Source organism: Stegostoma tigrinum, chromosome 7 (assembly GCF_030684315.1).
Source record: "Stegostoma tigrinum isolate sSteTig4 chromosome 7, sSteTig4.hap1, whole genome shotgun sequence".
Classification (NCBI taxonomy): Eukaryota; Metazoa; Chordata; class Chondrichthyes; order Orectolobiformes; family Stegostomatidae; genus Stegostoma; species Stegostoma tigrinum.
Genome location: NC_081360.1, coordinates 20,013,900 through 20,027,502, shown reverse-complemented (window position 1 = coordinate 20,027,502; position 13,603 = coordinate 20,013,900). Strand labels below are relative to the sequence as shown.

General features: G+C 40.7%; 1 protein-coding gene across 4 annotated transcripts in view; it reads left to right on the top strand.

The window, feature by feature from the left end:
• LOC125453846 (ras-associated and pleckstrin homology domains-containing protein 1) overlaps window positions 1-13,603 on the top strand; it is a 199,186-nt gene that overhangs the window by 134,579 nt on the left and 51,004 nt on the right. The window lies entirely within an intron of this gene.

Genomic DNA, 13,603 nt, shown 5'->3' with positions numbered 1-13,603 from the left:
TTAACAAGAAAAAACAATGTGCACAGTAGATTGTACAATTATTTCTCCAATACAACAATGACATCTGGAACAATCGCTCATGTGGAATTGGGAAAATTTATCAATTTCGCATCCAATCTCCATCCTGCTCTCACCTCACATGATCCATCTCTGACTCCTCCCTTCCCTTCCTTGATACCTGTCTTTTCATGACCACCAATATCCACGAGAAACCAACTGACTCCCACAGTTACCTTGACTATACATCTATGTACATTGCTTCCTGTAAAGATTTTCTTCCATTCTTTCAGTTTCTGTCCATCTCATCTGTTCCAATGACGCCAGCTTCTACTGAGCGTCTCCAAAATTTCAAATTCTTACTCAACTGAGGATTCCACCCACCCCCCCCAACTGTGTTCGATGGGGCCCTCAGCCAAGTCTGATCCATCTCCTACACTTCAGACTTCACCCCTTCTCTTCCCTCCCACAGCAACGATAGGATCCCCCTTGTCTTCACCTACCATCCCACTAGCATCTACATCCAAAAAATCATTAGTCATCATTTCCGCCGCCTCCAATGGAATACCATCACTAGACGCATGCACACACCCACACAACCCGCCACCACCAGCCTTCTGCGGGGATCGTTCCCTCTGAGACACCCTAGTCCACTCTCAACACCTTCCCACATGCCCACAGCACCTTCCCATGCAATTGCAGAAGATGTAACACCTATCCATTTACTTCCTTACTATTCACTATCCAAGAATCCAGATACACCTTCCAGGTGAAGCAGGGATTTACCTACACTTCACTTAATCGAGTCTATTGTATTCATTGCTCACAATATGGTCTCCCCTACTTTGGGGACGTGAAATACTTACTGGCAACTGCTTTACAGAACACTAATGTTCTGTCTGCAAAAATGACTCTGAGCCTCCTGTTGCCTGCCTCTTCAACACCCCATCGTGTTCGCTGGCCAATATCGCGCTCTCCTGAGTGCTGCACTGAAGCTCAGTGAAAGCTGAAAGAACAGTACCTCATTTTTTGCTTGGGAATTCTGTAGTCTTCAGGAGTCAATACCAAGCTCAAATTTCAGGCCTGAAGACCACCTCCCATGTCCTTAACTCAAATGCATGCAACCAGGGCTTGTCATTACATGGACTGCTTTGTGAATCATCCCATTGTCAGCTACTAAAGGTCCCCTTTAGCAGATATTGATTCCCCCAGCCTTACCTTTAACCATTCCTTTGTCCAACTGTTGTTCTGTCTCTGGGCTTCATCTTGACCACTCGTTTACTCCTTCTCCCTGCCCCCACATCTTCAGCGTATATACCAATCTTTTCGTAGCTACAATCTGTTCTGAAGAAGGGTCATTGGACCCGAACTATTCACTTTGCTTTCTGTATACAGCTACTGCCTGAAATGCTGAGTTTTCCCAGTAAGTTCTTTTATAATCACTATCACCTGCTTTAATTCCAAAGAAGTCCAAAGAATTCTGAAGAACTCAAAATGTTAATGTAGACAGTCTGTCCAGAGATGCCAGACCTGCTGAGTTTCTTGAGCATTTTGTACTTATTTCATCATTCTCGTTCAGCTTTAGTGTGGAATCAGCTCCTGTTAACTAACTAGTTCTGAATTCATTTTTAAAGGTAAATGCTTGGCTGGTTTTGCTGTTAAGAGATGCAGAATCTTTGCATTGCATGTGGCAGCCTTGTATTTGTATTTTATTCAGCTGAGCAGGTTTACAATTGCCTTAGTCAACTGAACAGTCACAAAGCAGGGATCCGAGACTAATCTGATCTGAGTTTAGATTAATTGGTATGTTTTGTACATGTACGCTGCTTGTAGAAGCAACAGTAGTTTACATCTGAAGGTTATCCATAAGACTAAAATGAAAATCCACAATTATAGTCAGCATGGATTTGTGAGGGGTAGACCATGCCTCACAAACCTTATGAATTCATTGAAGAGGTGACCAGACACGTGGATGAAAGTAGAGCAGTGAATGTGGTTTACATGAATTTAAGTAAGGTGTTTGATAAGGTTCCGCATGGTAGGCTCATGCAGAAAGTAAGGAGGCATGTGGCAGATTGGATTGAGAATTGGCTGACCCTTAAAAGACAAAGGGTGGTAGTGGATGAAAAATATTCAACATGGTGCTCAGTTATGAGTGGTGTGCCACAAGGACCTGTTCTGGGCCATCTTCTATTTGTCATTTTTCTTTTCATTGTAGATGATTTGGATGTGGGAATGGAAGGGTGGATTAGTAAGTTTGCGGGTGATACAAAGGTGGGTCGAGTTGTGGATAGTGCGGTAGGCTGTTATTGGTTACAAAGAGACATTGATAGGATGTAGAGCTGGGCTGAGAAGTGGCACATGGAGTTTAACCCAGAAAATTGTGAGGTGAATCGTTTTGGAAGGACAATTTGAAAGCAGAATACAGGGTTAACAAAAAGATTCTTGGCAGTTTGGTGGAGCAGAGGGATGTTGGGGTGCTTGGCCACAGTTCCCTGAAAGCTGCCACCCAGGTGAAGAGTTAAGAAGGCATATGGTGCGTTAACTCTCATGTAACAGGGATTGAGTTCAAGAGCTGTGAAGTTATGCTGCAGCTATACAAAATTCCTGATTTGGCCACATCTGGAGTATTTTGTCCAATTCTGGTCGCCTCATTGCAGGAAAGATGTGGAAGCATTGGAAGAGGTGTAGAGAAGATTTACAGGATGTTGCCTGGAATGGAGGGAAGGTTTTACGAGGAAAGGTTGAGAGAGCTAGGGCTCTTCTCTTTAGAACAATGAAGATGCGAGGTGACTTGATAGAAGTGAACAAAATTATCAGAGGTATAGATAGAGTGGACAACCAGAGACTTTTCCAAGGGCAGAGGCAGCTATTATGAGGGGGCATAGTTTTAAAGTGAGTGGAGGTAGATATAGGGGAGACGTCAGAGGTAGGTTCTTTACTCAGAGTGGTAGGGGTCTGGAATGCATTTCGGGAGAGGGTAGTGAGGCCGCCTCATTAGGGGCATTTAAGTGGCTATTAGGTAGGCATATTGATGATAGTAAAAGGTAGGGGTGAGGTTAGATAGACCTTAGGTTTAGGGTAAAAGCCTGGCACAACATCATGGGCCGAAGTGCCTGTACTGTTCTATGTTGTAATACTGTATTGTTCATCATGAGATGTTGGAGTGCCACAGTGTTTGTGCCCTTCAATGAACAGCCTGGAAAGGATGACAAAGTGTGGAGCTGGATGAACACAGCAGGCCAAGCAGCATCTTAGGAGCACAAAAGTTGACGTTTCGGGCCTAGACTCTTCATCAGAAAAGGGGGAGGGGGAGAGGGTTCTGAAATAAATAGGGAGAGAGAGGGGGAGGTGGATCAAAGATGGATAGAGGAGAAGATAGGTGGAGAGGAGACAGACAAGTTAAAGGGGTAGGAATGGAGCCAGTAGAGGTGAGTGTAGGTGGGGAAGTAGGGAGGGGATAGGTTAGTTTGGGGAGGACGGACAGGTCAAGGGGGCAAGATGAGGTTAGTAGGTAGGAAATGGGGGTGCAGCTTGAGGTTGGAGGGGATAGGTGAAAGGAAGAACAGGTTAGGGAGGTGGGGACGAGCTGGGCTGGTTTGGGATGCACTGGAGGGGAGGGGAGATTTTGAAGCTTGTGAAATCCACATTGATACCATTGGGTTGCAGGGTTCCCAAGCGGAATATGAGTTGCTGTTCCTGCAACCTTCGGTGGCGTTGTGGCACTACAGGAGGCCCAGGATGGACATGTCATCTATGGAATGGGAGGGGGAGTTGAAATGTATCGTGACTGGGAGGTGCAGATGTTTATTATGAACCGAGCATAGGTGTTCTGCAAAGCAGTCCCCAAGCCTCCGCTTGGTTTCCCTGATATAGAGGAAGCCACAACTGGTACAGCGGATGCAGTATACCACATTGGCAGATATTCAGGTGAACCTCTGCTTGATGTGGAAAGTCTTCTTGGGGCCTGGGATGGGGGTGAGGGAGGAGGTAAGGGGGCAGGTGCAGCACTTCCTGCGCCTCTACTGGCTCCCCTCCCCCTTTTCTGATGAAGGGTCTAGGCCCGAAACGTCAGCTTTTGTGCTCCTAAGATACTGCTTGGTCTGCTGTGTTCATCCAGCTCCACACTTTGTTATCTCGGATTCTCCAGCATCTGCAGTTCCCATTAATCCTGGAAAGGATATTGTGATTGGCTCATGTTAAGTATTATTTTATAACAATGAATTTGTATAGTTTTAAAGTAACAGATTCAAGACATTGAATATGTATATTAAAATCAGATGGATCTCTTTATGAAATGTCTCAATTTATAGTCTGTTTTACATTTGTGTTGAGATGCACTTTTTCACCCAGGACTAGCAAATGTCCTATTTTATTTGAAATACTTTAATTAAGCTCCTGCACCACAGGAACAAGGCTTTCCTGATTTCATAAACTATCTGCTACTGTGTCATTGAGGAAAAAGTCAGTATCGTAGCATACCCTTGGCTGGAACACACAAAACACACTTGGGAAGTAGAATTTAACCATTGGACTGTGAGGTAGGCCCTTGAACCAAAGAATGGGGTGTAAATGAAGGACAATATTTGTAATTAGAAAACTTGGGAAAGAAAGTTAAGGACAATAAAGCAACTGAGATCTCAAAACTAACTGAGATTGAGCTGAGAAAATGGGAGCTTCCTGCTGACTGTTAATTGTGCTTTCACTTTTTTTCTAATAAAAAAGCAAACATATTAAAATAATAGCAGAAGAACATCACACAAAGTTGGAGAAACTCAGCAGGCCTGGCTGCATCTGTGGAGCAACAGAGTTAATGATTCAACTCCAATGACTCTTCTTCAGAATGTTGTCTCAGTTCCGAAGAAAAGTGATTGGACTTAAAACTTAAATCTGTTTTGCTGTCCACAGATCTTGCCAGGCCTGCTGAGTTTTCCTCTGACATTGTTTCTATTCCAGATCTCGAACATCTACAGTATTTTGTTTTTAGAAGAAAATTATAATTGGCTTGGGTTTCCACCTCAAACTACTAACACCCTTACAAACTGGTTTATAGATGAAAAATGACCATTTCTGAGAAGTCTGTGGATCTTCAGCCCAAATTTCATGCCTTTACCAAGGGTTCAGAAGGAGCAACTGCTGACCCACTATGGGGGGAGAAACCGCAAATGTCTACGACTGAACTATTTAATTAGTTGAATGAATGCATTTGAAATAGCAACTATTATTCCCTAGATAACAAAGTGTGAAGCTGGATGAACACAGCAGGCCAAGCAGCATCTCAAGAGCACAAAAGCTGACGTTTCGGGCCTAGACCCTTCACCAGAGAGGGTTAAATTCCCTATGCTTGTTATCCAACAAAGGTTGCTGTGAATGTCTTTGTGTTGCAAGATATAAATCATAAGTCAGCTGATGTTCTGATTTTTATCATCAGAAACCAGTCAAGTTTGAAGTATCTTTGTAGTTTGAATAGTTGGGCAGCCCATATATATTGTCAGAGCTGTCATTTTGATTCACACTTACTTGCAGCCAATTTCTTTCTTGTCCCACTCTTTGCCAGTGACTCTGGAGTTCCTCCACTACTTAATAAAATATGCTGAGTTATGATTTAAAAATTTTGCACTGCTCAGGTTTATAATAGTGGAAATGAACCCATTCACTAATTAAGTGGAAGATTGCACACAACAGTGTACCCTCTGCACTTCCCCCAAATGCAGTGAAAATTTTAATTTACCACTCCATCACTTGGCGTTACGCAGCTCGAAGCCAGGCTGGACAGATTATAATTGGGCCATGTTGGTGACTGTCTTGATTGTAATGGAGACAATGAATTTCTACACACCCACTGCCACACTATCCAAGTCGGTGCAGATTTTACTGTGTTAATGTGAAGTATTATATTTCATGTAGATGAAGTCTCCTTTTGTAGTCATCTAGGACTCTAGTTTAGCTTAATCTGGTGAAGAGTGCTCCCACAGTTTTAAATTCTCTGAGACAATCCAAAAACCAGATTTAAATTGGGGGAAAATTTTTATAAATTCTGAAGAATTACGAACAAACCAGCTGCTGTGAAAACATTAGATAGAAATCTCCTCCAAGCTTGGTAGCAATGATCTTTTAGAGTCATGGAGCTGTAGAGCACAGAAATAGACCCTTTGTTCCAACATGTCCATGCAAACCATATTTCCCAACCTAAACTAGTCCCACTTGCCTGTGTTTGGTCCATATCCCCTTAAACCTTTCCTATTCATGTACCTCTGCAAACCCTAGGGAAATGACCTTTGCTATTCACCTTATCTATGGCCCTCATGATTTTATAAATCTCGATACCGTCACCCCTCAACTTGCTATACTCCAGCTTAGTAGTACTGGTCTTTTTAGGTACTTAAATGTGAATAAGTAGTGTAGAAATCAGGCATTCAAGCTAACATTTTCACCAAGATCTGTTTGGTATTGATACAGACATTACATTTTTTGGGAATTTTTTTTGCTAGGAAATTAGCGTTATCAATTTTTAAAAAGTCTTTTTTAAATCATGTTGACAATGCTGGCTGGGTCAGTATTAATTCCTATTCCTAATTGCCCTTTGAAGTGGTTGTGAGCTGCAACCTTGAACCATTGCAGTCCTTGTAGGTAGAACACAATCCTGAAAGGGAGGCAATTCTAGGCTTTTGATATGCAGTGTATTATTAAAATGTGACCATATGTTTGCTCGTTATGGACCAGATGTTATTCAGAGTTTATTCATGAACTGTAAACATTGTGTCTGGACCAGCATTTTTTGCCCATCCCTAATTCCCTGAGAAGTTGCTGGTGGGGTCCATTCTGGAACCAGTGTAGTTCTTGGTTTGTAGGTACATCCGCAGTGATGTCAGGAAGGGGGTCTGAGAATTTTGACCCAGCTACAGTGAAAGCATGGTGACTTCATTCCACATTCAAGCTGGAATGCACAGGTTGTGGTGTTCCTGTGCATCTGCTTCTATTATTCTTCTAGCTGGTAGAGGTTGCAGGTTTGGAAGATGTTGCTAAAGGAGCCTAGGTGGGTTACTGTCATGCATCTTGAAAATGGCAGATGTTGCTTCAGTGTGTCAGCAGTGATAAGAGTGAATGTTGAAGTTATTAGACAGGCATCCATCAACAAGCTGCTTTGTTATTTTCATGGTATAGCATTTGAGTGTCGTGCTTTATTTACAGCACAGAAACTGGTTATTTGGTTCAACTGGCCCATCGCAGTGTTTATATTTCAAATGAACTTCCTTCCACCCTCCTTCATCTAACTACATCAACATCGATTTCTTTTCTTTTCTCCATAGTGTGCTTCTCCTTAAACATAGCTATGTTATTTACCATAGTAGTACTGTGTTCCACATCCTCCATTCTCGAAGCTTTTTTGAATTCACAATTGAATTTATTGTTAACTGCACAATATTTATGGCCTATGGTTCTAGTCTTATCCACAAGTGGAAACTTCTGCTGTATGTCTACTCTTATCAAATCTTTTCATGATGTTAAAGACCTTGATTAGATCACCCCTCTCTTTTGATAAAAAGAGCCACAGCCTTTTCAAACTTCCTTAATAAATTATATACCCGTCAGTTTAATTAACATGTAGATTTTTGCACCTTCTTCAATGCCACCACATTATTTTTTGAAACATGAAGGCCAGAACCTTGCACCGTATTCCAAAGTATGGCCGAACTGAACTTCAACCAACTTTTCAATTGTCTCTGTATTCCTTCCTGAATCATAAGACTGCTCAGTCCACCATGACAGAGAAGGGCATGGGCAAGAGTAACTGCACACTCCCTGTTCCAAATAATACAAAGTAATGTACCAAGAATGTATTTGCATATCATTCTCTGCCTGAGATGATGTAAAGAATGTATTCTGGCATACATTTGCACAGTGACAAATGCTGTCAACTACTGAAGTTGTAACTTCTGTACTAGTAGTTCTGTAACTTCAGAACTACTGTAATAGGCCCATTCAAACTTTTTAATAACTTGTTTTCAACTTACCGAGTGAGTCAATTTTAATTTTAACCCAATTCTTATCCAGTATGCCATACTACACTACTTTTTGTACATTGAATTGTATGAGTGCCAGAGGCCAAATACAGTTGGTATAAGTGATGGAGATATTCCTTCCAATTTTACTGCACAACATTAACTGATTAATTTGCTGTGTCAGGGAGCAATACTACAATTACAAGATTACTACTTGTTCTGTTGCAATGCAAATAAATTTAAGAAACAGACAAAATCCAATCCTGATTTGTGAGTTAACATTTGTATAAAACCTTGCACAGCAAACAAAACACCTCAGTTGGCACAGCCCACATTCTACTTTTCGTTACAACTGAGATTTAAAGATGGGATTTGCTTCAAATTACAAGGCCTCTTCCTAAAAGACAGGATAAGTAGAGATTGTTCCCCCTGGTCTGTCTCATAATTCAGTTCAAAATAGTGATGAAAAGCACCACTGTTGCTTAGCGACAGCAATCATGTAATCATGAAGGAAACCTATTAATATGAAACAAATTTTTGTAATTCCTTTCTGATGTGGGAAAAAGTGCATTTTATTTCCGCAATTTAAATTGGTTACTGACATTTATTCTTTGTTTATGAAGGACAATTTTCTGTTTATTTTCTGTTCATTTTGCTATAATAGCACCTGACCTCTATTGTTCATCTGGGACACTGCTTCTTGGATTAGCCGCCAAAAGCACTCAGTTCCATGTGTATGGCTTCACACTAACTTTCAACTGTCTATTTCAAATTAACAACTACTAAAGCCAAGGCTTAACATTTTATTCCAAAAACTTACATTGATATAGCACTTCAACATGATAAAACGTTCCGAAATGTTTTACAGGAGAGTAATTGGGCAAAAGATTACATTGAGCCAAGAGAGTTACTATTTGGACAGGTTCCATGACACCAGGTTACTGGTTCAACAGGCCAGCTCAAGGTCATGAGTTCTTGAGTGGGATTGCGTGAATGAGGAGAAGGAATTGTAGGTCTAAATAAGTTTACTTATCATAGAATCATACAGTACGGAAGAGGTCCTTCAGCCCATTGAGCTTACAGTACTATCTATACTATGTCTACTGCTTTTTTTCTTTCTTCATTCATTTGATGAGGGCATCACTGGCTAGGCAGCATTTATTATTCCTCCCTAATTGCCCAGAAGTAGTTAAGAGTTAACCACCTTGGTGTGAGTTTGAAGTCGCATGTAGGCCAGACCAGGTAAGGATAGCAGTTTCCTTCCATGAAGGATGTTCGTGAACTAGGTGGGTTTTTCTTGACAATTGACAATGGATTCATGGTCATCATTAGACACTTAATTCCTGATTGTGTTTTTTTTAATAATTGAATTTAAATTCCACCATTTGCTTGACGAACATTCAGACCCAGGCCCTAGAACATGATCTGGGTCTCTGGATTAACAGTCCAGCGATAATACCTCTGTGCCATCCTCTCCCTCTCCGCTTCCCTGATGTAGGCCTATAGCCTTGAATGTTTTGATGCTTCAAGTTTTCAAGTACTTTTTAGACGGTTGTGAGATTACCCACCTCAACTACCCTCTAAGGCTAACACCCTTTGGGTGAAAATAAAATGGGTCAAGTCCCCTCTCACCTATTTGTGTTTTACTTTAAAAGTGTGTCCTTGTTCTTGACCCCTTCAAACATGGGGAAAAGCTGGTTTCTATCCAGGTGTCCATACCCCTCATCATCTTAAGCACCTTTATCAAGACCCTCACTTAATATGCAAAGGAAAGGTCTTGTAAGGATTTGAACATGAACATTTTTTTGAATTTCCAGTGTTACTGGACCCGGAGCAAATGTTAATGAAGCAGAAACAAGCGGATCAAACAAGATCAGAAGTACACCAAACATGGACAAAATGTATTTATTCTTGGAGAAGCTTTAGTGAGGGACCAAGGCCCATGGCTACAAAGCCTCATTAGAGCGAAAAAAAAAAAAAAAATAGGGACAAGTGAAGAGTTAACCTTTAAAAGGAATATTCTCAGATGCTGCTAAGGCATTTGTAAAAAGACCTCGGGAAAGAAAGAAGAAGTTGCAGCGTTTTGAAGACCTGGGCAAAAAGGAAATGGCATCATCCAAAAAGAGTTTAACATTCATTTGTGGTGGTTATTAGTTGAGGAACAAGGGGGACGTCTCGAAGTAGATTGGGGTTCCATGATTTTGAATGATAAATATTCATGTAGAAAGGAAACCTAAGGATTGGGAAGACAGAAAGAGGAGGAAAAATGAAGACAGCCAATATGAAGGGATAAATAAATAAAAGAATCATTGAAGGAGAACTGAGATACCTTTTTAAAGATGAAAGGAACTTCTTAGACTTGAGAATGATGAACTGTGGAGATACTTTATTTTGCCTCAATTTTTATTGGACATTAGAAGCGAAACTTAAATGCATCTGAGTAGGTATTGGATGCCTGTTGGAGACAAATTTTTGAAACAAAGCAAATTAATAAAAATGTAAGTAAGAAAGACCTCAGATGATGGCCCACTGTGAATAAAGAAGTGAGCAATGATTAATCAATTTTCCAATAATCAAGATGGGAAATTGGCTCGATGGCAACAAACGTTGCACTACTGTTCAACAGCAGGAAAGGGGATGAAGCTGGAAATGATTGGTAGTTAATCTCTGGTGGGTTGTGGATAATTTTCTCAAGACCCTACTGCAGAATAAAATCACTATGTTTAAAACATGCCAAATCTGGAATAATCAACATGGATTTGTGAAGGGCAGATCACGTTTGGTTAAATTAATTTTAGGTTGCTGAATAATTTTAGTGTGCAGTGAAAAGGAAAGACGGTGCATTTGAAGAAGCACCACTTAAGAGACTTATGCCAATTAAAACAGATTGTGTAAGAAGGATTGCAATCACAGGTGGAAAAATAACTGGGCAGGAAGCAAAGATGTTTTCTTCATTCGTGAATTGTGTTTAGTTGGCTGGTGGTGTGATCTGCTCTGTGCAGTCTCGATCTCCATTTATGTAAAATGATCTGGAACTGAAGTGTGAGAAACCTATTAGAGTTTGTCTTCAAATTGGGGGCATTGCAGAGGTCAGACAGGTGGCAGATTCATTTTATTTTAGATCAGTGATACGTAGATCTTGAGATAGTAGGAACTGCCAATGCTGGAGAATCTGAAATAACAAGGTGTAGCGCTGGATGAACACAGCAGGCCAAGCAGCATCAGAGGAACAGGAAAGCTGACATTTCGGGTCTGGACCCTTCTTCAGAAATTTCTGAAGGGTCCAGACCCGAAACGTCAGCTTTCCTGCTCCTCTGGTGCTGCTTGGCCTGCTGTGTTCTTCCAGCTCTACACCCTATCTTATATAAGTAGATCTTGCTTGGCTTCACAGAGCTGGGAGTGGTGTATGAATGAGTGGATGAGCAAGAGAGGTGCAGATAGTTCTTTAGACGTGATTAAGTGTGGGACAGTCTGCAAATTTGAGGGATCTATTTATGAGCATCGTTGAAAATAAAAGTAATGGTGAATTTGTTAGGCTGCAGTTGGAGTTGTTTATTGCTCAAAAAGGTATTAGAGGTATGGAAGGGAAATAAATAGCTGATTTGTGCTAACATGTTCACGTATTCTCTTGACTGTCTATAGTTTGTGTTATTACCTGGATGAGTTTAACTTCTCCTTTGCAGTTTTGTGCCTGATACTAATAGGAAATTTATGCATCTTTGCCAGACCTGCCAGCCTTGTGGTTAAACTGGATTTAAGGAGTCAGATGACGACTTCTGTAGTTTGAAATGGTCATCCTATCTTTGCATAGTGTCTTCTATAAATAGCCTGGCCAAGGCAAACTAAAATAATGAGAGGTCACAGATTCTTTTATACCTTGATGGGGCGGTCATTGTTCATCTCTGAATGTGTTGAGGCCAATTGTAGCTCCTTAGCTGAGATCAAGTAACTCAATACAGGACAGAGATCACACCTGAGCTGCCTCTGTCTTGGTTAGATGTTATCCTTAACAGCTGACCTGCCAAGAGAATGGAAGCTGGCATTGTATCTATCAATTAAAGTTTTCAAACTAAATTGCAACTTAGCTTGGAAAACTGAAATGTTTCTGAATTAACAAAAACAAAAGATCTGCAGATGCTGTAAACCTGGAAACAAAACTGAAGTTGCTGGAAAAGCTCAGTGGGTCTGGCAGCATCAGTGCTGTGGAGGGGTCACTGGGCCCAAAACATTGGCTCTGTTTATTTCCTTCACAGATGTTGCCAGACCTTCTGAGCTCTTCCAGCAACTTTTTTTTATGTTTCTGAAATCGCTTGTATTTGTAACTATGTGGTCTACTGATTTATAGTGAAATGTAATGAATTTATTTCTGCTTCATTGTGACCTGTGACTGGACTAAATAATATTTCCTATCACTGAGGCTGGCGACTGTGTGGCACTGTCCAAGGACATTTTCTTAAACAATTACATGCATAAACACACACTATCCCAAATATGGCAGTAAGCTAGCAATCTTAATGCAAGTTCACAGGATAACGGATGTCGGGCATGGAAATGTTGCAGATACAGCAATGGGAGTTATTGTTGGGTTAGGGTGGATTTTTTTTTGATTTGAGGTATGGTATTACTGAACATTGCTTTTGAGCTGCTGATACTAGTTTTATATAGCTGAGTGACTGACTTGCTCAGCTACTTCAGAAGGCTCCAGGACTGAAGTCAGATACAGACCAGAACAGGTAAGGATGGTGGATTTCTTTGGGTGAAACTGTTGAATTTTTTGTAACAGTCTTCCAGCTTCAAGATTGTGTGTACTGACCTTTAAAAAAGGAAAACTGAGTTTAGGTTCTCAAATTTCTGCAATGGGATGTGAAGTGCTGTTCAGCTCTCTGTATTACTTATATGCTGTAATAACAGCTGTGTGCCCCTTATTAAAGAAGAAATTTTATAATATGAAAAAACCTGACCTGCACCTGTTGTCTCAACGTTTACCAGTAAGAGGTGATTAAAATTAAGTTCATCCATTCTCAAGCTCAAAAATCCTGTCATCAGAACGTGTACAAAATTCATGAAGAAAAGCTACCAAGCCTTTGTTTCAATTTACTTACCACTGTGGACCCACAATAGTAATCCTGATACCTTCCAAAAGATAGGAAGACAATAAATAAAACTGGCAACAGGCCAGCAATCTAAGCTGGAGTTTAGGTGATCAGCTTGACTGAGTTCCACACTGGGTAGCATATTCAGCAATTATCCCGTATGATTGATCTGCTGTCAATTAAATGGGCCACATTGTATCCATGTCCACTTCTAAAGAAGAATTTTGACCCCATAATTCTGTGGCCAAATGTGAGGCTGAATTGAAACTTGTGCTGCAGAGATGCATGGTACTCTGTCATTGTATACTGTACTAGTTAGATGTGTATTTGAACATATATAATCTTTAAGGAATATGTATGAATTTGTTGTTCCCTGAAAGAAAAGTGGTTTACTGCTGATTACTCTTCCAATATGATTAGGTTGCTTTTTTTTTAAATCCTATGCTTGCACACTTTAGCTTTATTTTATCACTGCACTGATTTATTTCTCTTTTTCTTTATTTCCTGCAC